Source organism: Cynocephalus volans, chromosome 8 (genome assembly GCF_027409185.1).
Source record: "Cynocephalus volans isolate mCynVol1 chromosome 8, mCynVol1.pri, whole genome shotgun sequence".
NCBI classification, from domain to species: Eukaryota; Metazoa; Chordata; class Mammalia; order Dermoptera; family Cynocephalidae; genus Cynocephalus; species Cynocephalus volans.
The window spans coordinates 17,668,565-17,681,329 of NC_084467.1; positions in this window are offsets into that span (position 1 = coordinate 17,668,565).

Below are 12,765 nucleotides of genomic sequence, written 5' to 3' on the forward strand. Positions count from 1 at the left end.
AGCTGTCACCGAGGAAATCACACGCCAGCGCCTGAAATTCAAATTAGAGTTTTGCAGAAGCTGCTAAAACTCATCAAATACTATCTTTGAAGTCCACTAGCAAGCTGGTCATTGCTCTTAAATGAGTCCCTGTTGGAAACGAGATGGGGGGGTGGAGGTTTCTGGCAAGGTCACCGTCCCCAGCCTGGGAATAGGGGCCCCTCCTACCAGCCACAGCCCGCCCAGACATGCCCAGCCACCAGTGGTCATTATCTGGGTGCTCCCTCAGAGCAAGCGTACTGAGTCAGCCACCAGCCTAACCAGGCCAAGATCCCACTGTCCCACAGGCTCCCCACCTCTCCCCAGGGAATCACCAAGCATGGACTTGTGGGGAAGCAGCAAGAAACAGAGGAAGGAGCCCTGGACTGAGCCTGAGGCCCCAGAGCAGAGGTCTGAGTGTGGGCTCTGGGGTCAGACGCCATCTCATCTCTCTGCGCTGCCTAGTCGTGTGGCCTGGGACAACTGACCTCACCCCTCTAGGCCTCCTCTGCAAACCGGGATAAGAGTATTTACCCCCAGGGTGTGGTGCGGATCAAATGAGTTATTACACAACAGCGCCCAGCACACTGTTGCTGCTCAGTAAGTGATCACTGTTAGTATAATGATAACAATAGCAAAAACACACATAGCCATTATAATAATAATCCTAGCACTTATGCATCAGACCTTGTTTGAGCAGCTGTATTTATATTAACTCATTTCATCCTCAGAACAACCCTATGAGGAAGCTATTGTTATTCTCTCCATTTCACAGATGAGGAAAATGGGGCCCGAGAAGTTAAGTCACTGGCGGATGGTTCCTCCCCCACCTACCATCTCCCCATCCACCTCTCTAGATACTCCATCCACGTTCCCAACCTCAGGCCTGCAATTCTGTCCTGCATCTGCCCTTTGCCAGCTGCCTGCACATGCATTTCCCCTGGAGACCTCTGCCTGCTCCCTTTCAGGACACTGACCCTACTGTCAGTCCTTCTGACGGGGGCCTGTCACCATACTGCCTGCCTGCCTGGAGTCTCCATCCCTGCCAGCTGGCCTGCCTGCCTTTCCACCATGACTTGTTCCCCACCAGTCTGACCATTTGCACCAAAGATAGCCCTTTGGGATTTGGTCGTACTACCAGCTACCACCAGGCAGGGATGAACGGTTTTCTTCTCAGGAACTTTAAAATAAAAGTCCTTAACACTCTGCTTCCCATTATCTATGTCAGATGAGCCCTGGAAAGGACAAAAGTAAGCAGGACTGAGGTGGAAAGATTGAGCCCTGAGGTCCTCGGGAACATAAGAGAGGGGCCTGCTATGTTTAGAAAAGGCACCCAGGAGGGAATGGCTGGCATTCGTCCCACCCAACCCTGTGCTTGGCACTTCAGAAGGATGCTGCACAGATGAGCGTACCTGTGGCACAATTGGTGGAGCCCTCTGGGAGGGAGCAGCTATCCCTGGGCTCCACATGGCCACACCTGGCAGGGCTCAAGGGCCTGTTCCAGGTGGGCCCTGCAGTCATGAGGTGGGAACCAGTAGGAACCTCAGGAGAATGTACCAGAACCTGCAAACCTTGAGCTGCCCTTGGATCATTCACTCATTCAGCAAGCCTGAGTCCATGCTCACTATGTGCCAGGCCACGCCTTGGAGAAGACCCCACCACAGCCCTCTCCAGCTCCCAAGTGCCTGGAGAGCAGAGACCCACCGCCCAGCATGGCTGTGCCATTGCAGTCACTTCTGTGATGGACATTCAGGAGGCTCAGGCAGCCCTGAGGACACACCTGACCCAGATGGAGGAAGCAGGGAAGGCTTTGGAGACATGAAGTTTGGGTAGTTTGAAGTTGAGTTCACCAGGCCCAGGGACAGGGCAAGGGGAAGAGGAGCATCCCCCGTGGAGGAGTGGCAGAGGGGCCAGAGCGGCCACAGCACACAGGGAAATGGGAAGTTCAGGGTGGCTGTCGCTGAGAGCTAGGGAGCTAGGAGTGGTGAGACTCTCCACCAGAGACGTAAGCAAGAGTCAGGACATGGCTCTCTTGGTGGAGAATGACACGAAAGGAGGGATTCCCAAATGCTTCCTGAAAACTCTAACAGGATTTGATGGCCAAGTTCACACTAACAAATCTTCCCTGAGTATCTGCCATATGCCTCATGCCTAGTGCTGTGTGAATAAAAATGCCCACGGAGGAGACACTCCCAGCAGGGCCTCGTCGACCCTGAGTGCCCAGCAGGCTCTGAGGTGCCACAGCTGCCAGGCCACCATCCCTGGCCAGGCTGCAGGGACCACAGGCCTGCCAACACCCACCACTCGGTTTCAGACAACCATCCACAGGATGCTTCTATGACCAGGCAGCACAGGGACTTCTCTGATAGGGAAAATGATACCTGAAGGTGAGGCGGCCTTGGTCACCCAGGAGTTAGTGGCAGGGCTGGAACTCAGAGCCTGGACTCCCCATCCAGAGTTTTCGACTCACCAAGTGGGACTCAGACAAACCATGAGGTTCTCAGGAATTTTCCTTGATGGCAAACGCGATGCAACTGAATGTTTTCAGTCAACACATACCTTCCAGTGCCTGCTACGTGCCACGCACTGTGCTGTGTGTTCAGAGGCTATGCTGAGGGACAGAAAAAAGGTGGATATTAAATCCACACCCACATCAAAGCCTTTTTGGAAGAATGCAGGGGACGAGTGAGTGCCATGGTATGCAAATATAAAGTGTAACCTGGAAGAGGGGGAGGCCACCAGGGATGCAGACTGGGGAAGGAGGTCTGGGCCCCCCTTAGACCCCCACTCTCCCATCCTTTAGCCAAGGGAGGCTGCAGGCACATCTCCAGGGGTCCCCCATCGTACTCTTGTGTGCTGCTCGCGGAGCCTGTGTGTGCGTGCGTGCATGTGCACGGCCCGCATGTGCACGTGTGATGAGCAGGAGCTGCTGACAAGTGCCTCAGGTGTATTTCAGGGACCGTTAAAGCTCCGTGTTTAATGGCTGGAGCCACAGTGGTCACGGCTGTCACTGGGGATTTCACGGGCTCGTTTATATCTTTAGCTCCCTCCTTCTGAGACGACTTCATCATCCCCAGCCCCTTGGCGGTGGTGGGGAGAGGAGGTGGGACCGCAGCACTCAGCTCCTGTGTTGGGGTTCACAAGCTCTGGTGGGAGGGCAGGCTGACAGAGCAAGACCAAGCCCAGATTGAGGGCCAGGCGGGGCCAGGGCGGGGCCAGGGTCAGAAACGCTTCTCCACAGCCATGTACACAGCCAGCAAGCCAGAGGCCAAGTGGGGCCACGAGGGAGGTTGGATCTGAAGAGAGCAGATGGGCACCCAGGACAAGTAGGAGGTGAGATCAGAAGCCAAGAGGTCAGGACTGGGAGAGATTAGGAACTTTAGAGGTCAGCCAAAGGCTGCAGAAATGGGGCCAGGAGAGCTAGAGAGAAGAGGGCTGTGAATTCCTGGCTGCACTGAGGAGCAGCCCTTCCAGGCCCCCACTGGGAAGCTACTCAGAACTGTCAGGGTCCTGGAGGGGCTGCTGGGGAGGGCTGGTTCCAGGCTGACATCCAGCCAGGACCCAGAAACAGCCCCCAGGAAGCCCAGATATCAAGGGTGGGATATGGGGGTAGCATCTGGATAAGTTGGGACCCTTGAATTCTCAGCTCACATCAGCCACTTGCCTGCTGGTGCATTTTAGCACATCACTCTTCACTCTGAGCCCCCACTCCCACCTTTATTAAGGGGATGATCATAAGGCACCCCCGATTTGGTGGGTGAGATGGACAGGCATTTACCCCGCTCTGGTCAGTGCCAGGATGGAATTAGACAACATGGGCCCAACGCTTAGCACAGCCCACTTACCTTGAGAGTTTATCTCAGTGAGCTGCTAGGATGATGGTATGATCCAGAGGTAAGTGCAGGGGTGGACTGAGGCACACCCAACCCACACTTCAGGGGTTCAAATCAGGGAAGGCTTCAAGGAGGAGGTGTTGTCCAAGCTGACACCTGCAGAAGTAGAATTAGGCCCCATGGGGAAGTGGTAGGGTGAGGGGAGGGTGCCAGGCAGAAAGAAGGAGCAGCTCATTCAAAGGTGCAGCACAGGGGCGCATTCAATGCAGCCTCAGACAAAAGCAGAAGCCAGACCATGAAGGGCTTCGTTTCTCAGGCCAAGGAACTGGAGTTTTCTCCTGGGACAGTGGATCACTGCAGGTGGTAAGCAAGAGAGTAGCTTGCTTAGAAACTCTGCCCTGGCTGTGTGTGGAAGTGCGATTGGAGGTGGGGCACCTGGAGGCAGGGAGACCCACCAGGGGCCTGTGGTCAGGAGAGAGCAAGGTAACAGAGGTAAAGAGGGGATGGATCCAGTAGATGGTCCGGAGCAGAACAGAACAGAACAGGGCTGGTGACTGGGTGATTCCTATGGTTAATCAGGAGGAGGCATTGGAGAGGCTGAGCCCCTGCCCACAAGGCCACCAGCAAGGCAGGCCAAGCGCAGACCTGGAGTCAGACTGTCTCCACCTCAGCAGCACCCCCTCCACAGCCTGAGGCAGGGGCCTGTCACAGCACTCTCAGGAAATGTCCCCGTGGAGACATGCCTGATGGACCTGTCATTACAGTGCCATCCCACCCAGCCGGCCCCTTACCAGGTAATCTGCTTTCATGATGAACATTGCCCTTCAGCCTCACAACAGCTCCCAGCTCAAAGCCAGAGAAGGCGGGGCACATGAGGCTCAGAAGCTGCCTTTCTTCCCAAACAAGTGACCTTGGGCCAGGGAGGGAACAGCTTGGCTGGAATTCAGACCACCTGGGCTGGGCCGCAGTGGGCTCTGGCTGGGCCCCCAGCAGCCCTGGGCTCTGCAGTGGGGGCGGGACTGGGCTCTCACTGCCTCTTCCACTGGCATCTCAGGGAGTAAGCTGCATTTGGGACAAGTCCAAACTAAGCTGGACTCTTGAGAACTCCTTTTAGGTGACCCCTGAGCCAGGAATGGGTCTCCAGCTTCCAAGCTACACTCTGTCTCCTCCCCAAGAAACCTTTTCCAGGGAGTTCTCTGGCCGAGGGGGACATACACAGGCTGGAGAGTCAGATATTCTCAGGTTCACATCTCAGTTCGTCTGCTTCCTGGCTGGGTGACCTTGGACAAGTGGTCTCCCCTTCTGAGGCTCCAGGGAGCCTAATACAAACGGTATGATACCCTCGCTGCCTTGATGTGAGGTTAGTGGAGAAGGGAATGGCAACCTCATAAATGACAGCCCCTTCCAGCTGCTTTTCCCCTGCCCTGCTGGGAGTCAGGACACAGCCTACCTCTCCCCAAGACTGACATGTGAACAAGCCCATGGCCTGGCCCCCTCTCCATGTTCTGGTTGCTCGATGGTGAGATGGCCTAATGTAGGGGCCAGAGCACTGCACGAGGAGCCAGGAGACAGGGTTCTGGGTCCAGATTTGCTGCCAGCTGTGCAAACTTGGAGAAGTTACCTTCCCTCTCTGGGCCCAGTGAGCACGCCCCTCATGCCCCCACAGGTGCACCATCCCCACATTGTTTAGTTCTCTCTCCTTTGGACCCTTCTGTAGCTTGTTCATGTTCCTATCTCATTGCCATGAAGCAGTCTACTCTAGTCTGTCTATACCATCAGATTAGCAGTTCCCCCAGGGCAGGGGTTGTGTCACCTGTACCCGGTACCCGGCACAGGGTCCCCACACTGTCAGGCCTCAGAAAATGTGGGTGGATAGAATGGAACAGAGGAAGGACAGGGGTTCTTCTTCACTGGTATGACATGAGCAGATGGACTGTGGAGGCAGTGGGGGGGGATTCGCCACGTGGAGCACTGGGCTGTTGTTCCTTCCTTTCACAGTGGCAGAGACCGAAGCCTGGCCGCTCAGTGACCGAGATGGGCCAGAGCTTCCCCTGTGCTACACTGACCATGGTGATGACAATGGTGGTGGCAGCCTGGAAGGTGAAGCAGTGGTGCTGGCCACCCTGGCTCTGGCTCCTGGAGTCAGACCTTCCCAGCCTTGATGGAGCCCCTGCCCCTCCCATCACGCCCTCTGTCTCGGCAGCTTTAATGAAAATCAGACACAGATCTTTGGAGCTGCTTAGCGTTTCAATATATTCAATATTGGGTATTACCAAGTCACTCTCCTAAAACTATTCCCCTGCTCTGTAGAGGTGCTATTATTACCCACCTGCCCATACACTCACCCCCCCCCACCCCCACAGCAAGTCACTGTCACCCAGGCATGCGATCTCTCTGTCTCACACACACACACACACGCACGCACGCACACACACGCACGCACGCACACACTGCTGTTCTTTTCCCGCTCTCTCATTCTCAGTCTGTCTGTCTCTCTCTTGCAAACACCTGCCGACACAGAGAGCCACTCCCATTGTCAGGATGCTGGTGTGGGCTCATCTCCTCCCAAGAAGGCAGAATGATGATGAGGTTATTTTTTAATATTTTTTAATAGCAGGGATATTAATGCCCCTCTTTCTGATAAAGAGCTGTGGCCTGATCCCTCCTGCTCCCCGAGGACGGGCTGGACTGGGCGGGGAGAGACAGGCATAGGGCTGTGACATACGAGGGCCTACTCTGTGCTGGGTGTCCTTTCTTTTTTTTTTTTTTTTTTTTTGCAGCTAGCCAGTATGGGGATCCGAACCCATGACCTTAGTGTTATAAAGCTGCACTCTAGCCAACTGAGGCAACTGGCCAGCTGCCAGCCATCCTTTCAGTCTTCAAAAGCCTAAAGGGTAGGTAGTGGTGTTCCCATTTCACAGCTCAGGACTGAGGTTCAGAGAGGTGAAGTGACCTCCCAAAGCCACACAGAACTTAGGAAGGGCCAGGCCTGGGGTTTGAACCAGGTCTGATTCCACAGCCGAAGCTCTTTGCTGCCAGGAATACTGTCACCCTGACTTTGCACAGGAGGCCCCTGCTCTGCCCCATGCTTGAGCTTAGAGGTCAAGCCCAGCTCTGGCCCCCAGACTTGGCAGAACCTCTCTGCCCCAGCCCCTGAAGTCACCAGCAGCAGCTTCTCCTCAGGGCCATGAGCTCCTTTACCTTCTCTGTAGAAGTCTAAAGGGTCAGGGAATGCCAGCAAGTCCACCTGGGAGCCCAGGACCAGCATAGCCTCAGCTCTCATCCAGGACTTCCCTCTCTCCAGATGTCTCGTGACCAAGTGCTTGGGCTTTGGAACCAGACAGACCTGAGTTTGAATCCTGAGTCTGCTGCATAAAAGCTGTGGCATCTTGGACAAGTCATGTCCCCCTCGTCCACCTGCTTCTCATTTACGTAGAGATAATGTAGATAATAATAGAACTCACTTCAGAGGATTATTATTGATGACTATGAATAGTGAGTATTCTGTCATATCATCCTAGATGTTGAGAGCCTCTAGGGACCCTTCCCTGCACTAAGCAGCACCCCAGAGAGGTTAGGTGATTTGCCAAAAGTCACACAGGCAGTTAGTGGCATAGAGAATCTGGCCTCAGTTCCAAGTCTGGGCCAGGCCTCAGAAGGGAGCCAGGGCCAAAGCAAAAGGCACTTATGGAGGTTACTCATCTGCCCATGTGGCAGATGTTGAGGATGTGGTGTCCAGCAAGAGCAGAGGCAGTCCCTGCTCTCACGGGAAGGTGGGGTGCATCAAGGACTCCCACACACACTCACAGGTAGGGTTCCAGACTGCGCGAAGAGTGCTGATGGAGGCCAGGCTCTGTGAGTGCTGGCTTCCCCGGGACAGAGGTCTGAGCTGAGCTGACAGATGAGCAAGTGGGGGGGGGGCAGGGAGCAGAGACAAAGGCTGTGCATGGAAGGACACGGTGCACTCCAGAAAGTGCAGAGAGGGAGGAGGTGGTGACCGGGGAGGTGGCAGGGTCCAGACCACCAGGATGGGGCCTTACAGGTGGGATAAAGATTTGGATCTTTATCTAGAGAGAGCGATGGAAGGTTCTGGAAGGGTTCTAATCAGGGAAGGGGAGGGCATGGGGCAGGATTCACCGGGATCTTACACACGGAATGGCCTTTCCAGCCACAGTGTGGAGACTGGATGGAGGAGCCCAAAGAGTGTGCAGAGGCAGCGACACAGCTGGTGAGAGGTGATGGGGGCTCAGCCCAGGCTGGTGGCAGTGAAGGTGTGGATTCATTCAAGACGTGTCCTGGTGGTATCAGAGAAAGGGCTTGGGATGTCCTAGGTCTGTGGCTGGTGGAGAAGGAGGTTCAGCAAGCAAGTTCAGGTAATAGATTGTGCAACTGGGTGGCCAGTGGTGCTGGGAGAGCACCCGGTGTGTCTGTCTGGGGCAGGAGTGTCTGAGGCGCTGTGGAGGTGAGGAAGGACTGTGGGGAGAGTATGACATGAACAGAGTGGAGGAGGGACTGGGAGATGGAGAAATGGAGAAACCCCTTCAAGCAGCTTGCCAGGCGGGGAGGAGAGGCGGTAGGACAGGGAAGAGGGATCAAGGGATGCTTTTGTTTTGGGTTTTTAGGACAAGAAAGACTTGAACTTGAAAGATGTAGTGGCCCAGGCGTTGGAGGACCATCCGCACCCAGTTATCTTTCCCCTCCTCTGCCGCTTGCCGGTGGTTCCAAACTATGGAAGTGATTGATTACGTGTAAACAGGAGGAAGCAATTAGTCTGTGCATGCCTGGCCATTAATAAGCTTCTTATTTATTTATAACAACATCTCACTTACCCTCCAACCTGAGAACAAATACCCTGAGAACAGCCAGGAATAAGCCGACGAGACTTCTGAACAGCCGCTCCATTGACAAAAAAACTTGCGTTCTTTACTCGTGGGGAAGTCCCTTTCTTAGGCCACAGTGACTCTTGCTTGACATACAATTCTAACAAGCATTTTTTTGTTTTAAGTCCACCGTAGATTAGAAATAGCAGTTTAGGAGGCAGTCAGAAACTGTCAGAGGCAGGAGAAGAGGAAGCTGACAGCCTGAGAGTGAGGGAAGAGACAGAAACACTATTGAAGCAAAGCAGCCTGGGGCCACTTAGTGTCAGGGCAAATAAGTCTGCCCACCTCTGTGTCCCCAAAGGCACCTCTGTCGTACACTGTCCACAAGCAGTGGCTTGGACTAACTCCTCTCTCGGTCCCCTTCCACATCAAGATTCAGTGATTCTTTGTTCATAGTGATGACTCTGAGCCACTGTGAAAGGGCTAAATTACATTCAGTATTTTATGCTTAAAAAGGATTTTTTGGAAATATTTTAAATTGTAAATTTTATTTTAAGTTTTTGTGCCTACAGTTTCTGAAATATTCCCTTCTGTGGAAGGGGATTTTGTAATTGCCTATTTAATTATCTGCTTCCCTGTTAGACTGCAGCTCTGCAAGAACAAGGACATGTCTGTGTGGTCCACCATCTTATTCCAGCACCTGGCACCGCACCACGGGGGGGTGCCCAGTGCATGTTTGTTGAATTAGTGAATTGATTAATAGGTTAATATTACATACCAGGCAACATTCAATCAACAAATACATTCTTACATTTAATTTAGCCTACTTTTTGCTTTTTAATGCAATGCTAGAAAAATTTAAATTACATAGGTGGCACATGCTGTATTTCTTTCTGAAAGGTCTGTCTTAAACGCTCCTGCCCTGACTCTAGAAGCGAAGTACAAAGTTTAAACACATTCCTCACGATCTGGATGAAACTCTCCTAAGTGACGTAAGCTACCTCCTCACTTGTTTCTGGGAGGCTGCTGGAGGGGTTGCCTCCCCTCCAGCCTGGGAGCACTTCAAGGGCTGGTCATATCTCATTACTGGATGGCCCCAGCACCAGTCTAGTGGAGCACCAGCACCAAGCTCTCTCCGTGCCATTGCAACTCCAGAAAACAGCTGGAGCAGGTGTGTTACAGATGGGGAAACTTAGGCCCTACGTGAGGAAGCAATACGGGCCTCATATTAGAAATCCAGCCAGGCTCTTCCTGCTATCTCCAATGGCTCTGTCACCCAACCTGGAGAAAAGGAGAGATTTATATGCAAATGCCAGGAGTGCCCTGCCCCCTGCCAGCCCCCTCACAGAGTGAACCAAGCCTACCCTGGCATGTGGGTGGGGGTTTCTCTTTGGGTGTCTTTGTCTTGCTCTGAGTGAGACAGTTCAAGGCAACACGATGTCCAGGCAGGGGGCCGGGGTCTCAAGGGTGGGTGGGGACTTAATTATTAACCGCTGCCCCCCCCACTCATATATATGCCCATCCTCTGCCAAACATCTCTTCCCCCTGCCTAAAATGGTGCCCTGCATAGTTCACTCCTGGGGTGCAGAGCTGCTCAGCTCCAGCCCCCTCCTTTAAAATACAGGAACACCTTCCAATCTTAGCTATTTATAGGTTTCCACACCTTTATAGGTTTGATCTGTGAACTCACTTAAGCCTCACGGCAGACCTTTGACTAAGGGGCATTATCTTCATTTTTATAGTTGGGGAAATTGAGGCTCAGAAAGGCGGAGTGAGAATAAATACTCCTGAGAGGGTCGGTCCACACATACTCGGGGTTTGCTTGACATTCCCTACAACTCCTCTTCCCACTCCCAGGAGGAGAAGAGGCCTGAAGGCAGGGAAAGGGCTGACTCAGAAGCTGCCCTGCACGGCCAAGTCCAGTTCTGCCCACCTCCACTCCCAGCCTTCTTGCCCTGCAGGTCAACGTCCCCATCTGGCAATGTGCTGATGGGGAGGGTGGGAACTGTTCAGATTCACCCCTTGGAGAGCACAAGTCAAGCCCACTTGGCAGGTACAGCTAGCGCACCTGAACAGCAGTCCAGAAACCAACTGTCCTATAACCGAGAAATGTCTCTCCGGCAATACTCGCCTGGCATACTTAGCCAGAGGGTGTGAGCCTCTTGGACATCTGCTCATGCAGTCACTCAGTCATTCAACAAATGCTCCCAGGGTACCACTGTGCACCAGGAAGACCCAGAGTGACTCAGCTGAGACCCTGCCATGGACTCTGCCCTCAAACAGTGCAGCATGCAGTAGGGGGAAAGAGACAAAATGACCACAGCTGTCACGATCCTGCTCACATACCTCCCACAGCTTCCCACTCAGTCAGTCCTCACAAATCTCACTGTCCTTGTCTTTAAAATGGCAATGCAGGGATTCAGTGAGAGAAGGGATAGAGAGTCCAGCCTGGAAGGCGCGCGGTGAAGGACAGTGCTGATGGTGAAGCTGGGGAAGCCTCGCCTCTCCTCGCCCAGGGAGCCTGCCCCCAGCCCCCCTCTAACGCCTTCCCCACTGCCCTGTCGCTGCCTGACCAGCCAGGAGATGGAAGGCACCATCTCCCCAAAGGGCCGGTGAGACCTCCCTCTCTCTAGGAGCGGGGACTAATGGCTTCTTCCTTCCCATTGGCAGATTGGCAAATTGCCCCTTTGAAACACAGGACAGCAGGCGGGAAGGGGTGGGAGGGAGAGACTCTGGGGAGAGGACACACCTGGTCTGGGGCACCTTGGGAGTTTCGTAGGGGGCAGGGAGACAACTGAAAGCATGCTGCTCTTAGTATCCCATGGAACACCTGGCAAAATCAGTTTCCTATTTTGCTAAAGAGGATCTGGAACATGGAGCAGACTCCTAACCAAAAACCATCCCTCATGCTCTGCAAGTCCTGCAAGGATTCCCCAGTTCCAGAACACTTGCTTTCTTCATTTTTCTCACCTACAACTCACCTACAAAATGGGCAAAACCCAGGTTTGGCTGGCACCGGGGGATGCAGAACTTCAACCTGCAGCAAAGCCTCCCCCCACCAATAAATATTTCTGGGAGCCCTGGCTGGGGTGGGGGTGCCCAGGAGTGGCTGGGACTACCCGCTGCACGCTGTCTGCATTTTCTGCCCCTCCTCTGGCCACTCCCCTGATGCCCCAGGGGCGAGTTCCCAGCCATGGACTCTTCCATCTGAGCAGTCCTGAAGGACAATCTGGAGCCCTGTGGCTGTGGCCACTCCACCCACGGGTTTGCCCACACTATGGTGTTATTGAAATGTTTGCATTAGCTGCTAAATTTAAACATCAGGAGATACCACATAAAAACTCCAGATATATGAGGGTACTTCAAAAAGCTCGTGGAAAGGTTTGTATTATCTTTTAATTCTATTTTTCCACAAACTTTTTGAAGTACGCTTACACGACTTCTCTTTCAAATACAGAATATTGGGTTCACATCTCCAATGACAACGTTGGCTGGAGCTGGGTACACTCTGCCTGCAGCCTTCATGAGGGTGCCTGCCTGTCTCATGTGGGCATTTTAGCTTGCCACTCTGGGTCTAGTCCAATCTGCTCCTCATACTCCCTGCCCACTTCACAGCATCCCTGAGCTATCTCTAGCTGGGATCTGCTTGAATGCCTCTGGGAACAGGAGACTCGCTACATTTTTGAGGCAGTCAGTCGGAGCTGTTAGAAAGAGGCTACTACATGGACCTGTCTTCCCTTTTCTGTGAGAGAGAAAGATGCAGAGGAAAGGAGTAGACGTTGGAGTCAAACGGATCTAGATCTGGGCACCTCTCTAGCATTTAACTAAATATGAGATCTAAGATGAATGATGGTCTTTCTTGGCCGCTTCTCCTCTGTAGGGCTGTATGAGGCTCAAACCAGAACAAGTTTGTAAAGTACCTAAAGCAGGCTCTGCACATAAGCACGTATTCCCCAAATGGCCTTTATCATTCTATGTAACCTCCATTTATGGGTCCAACTCTTCCCCGGGGACCACAGGAGCTGGGAGTGAAGGCAGAGGGGGCTGAACAAGGGTCTGTTCCAATCAGAAGCTAGAGGCAGAGTCAGGAATTT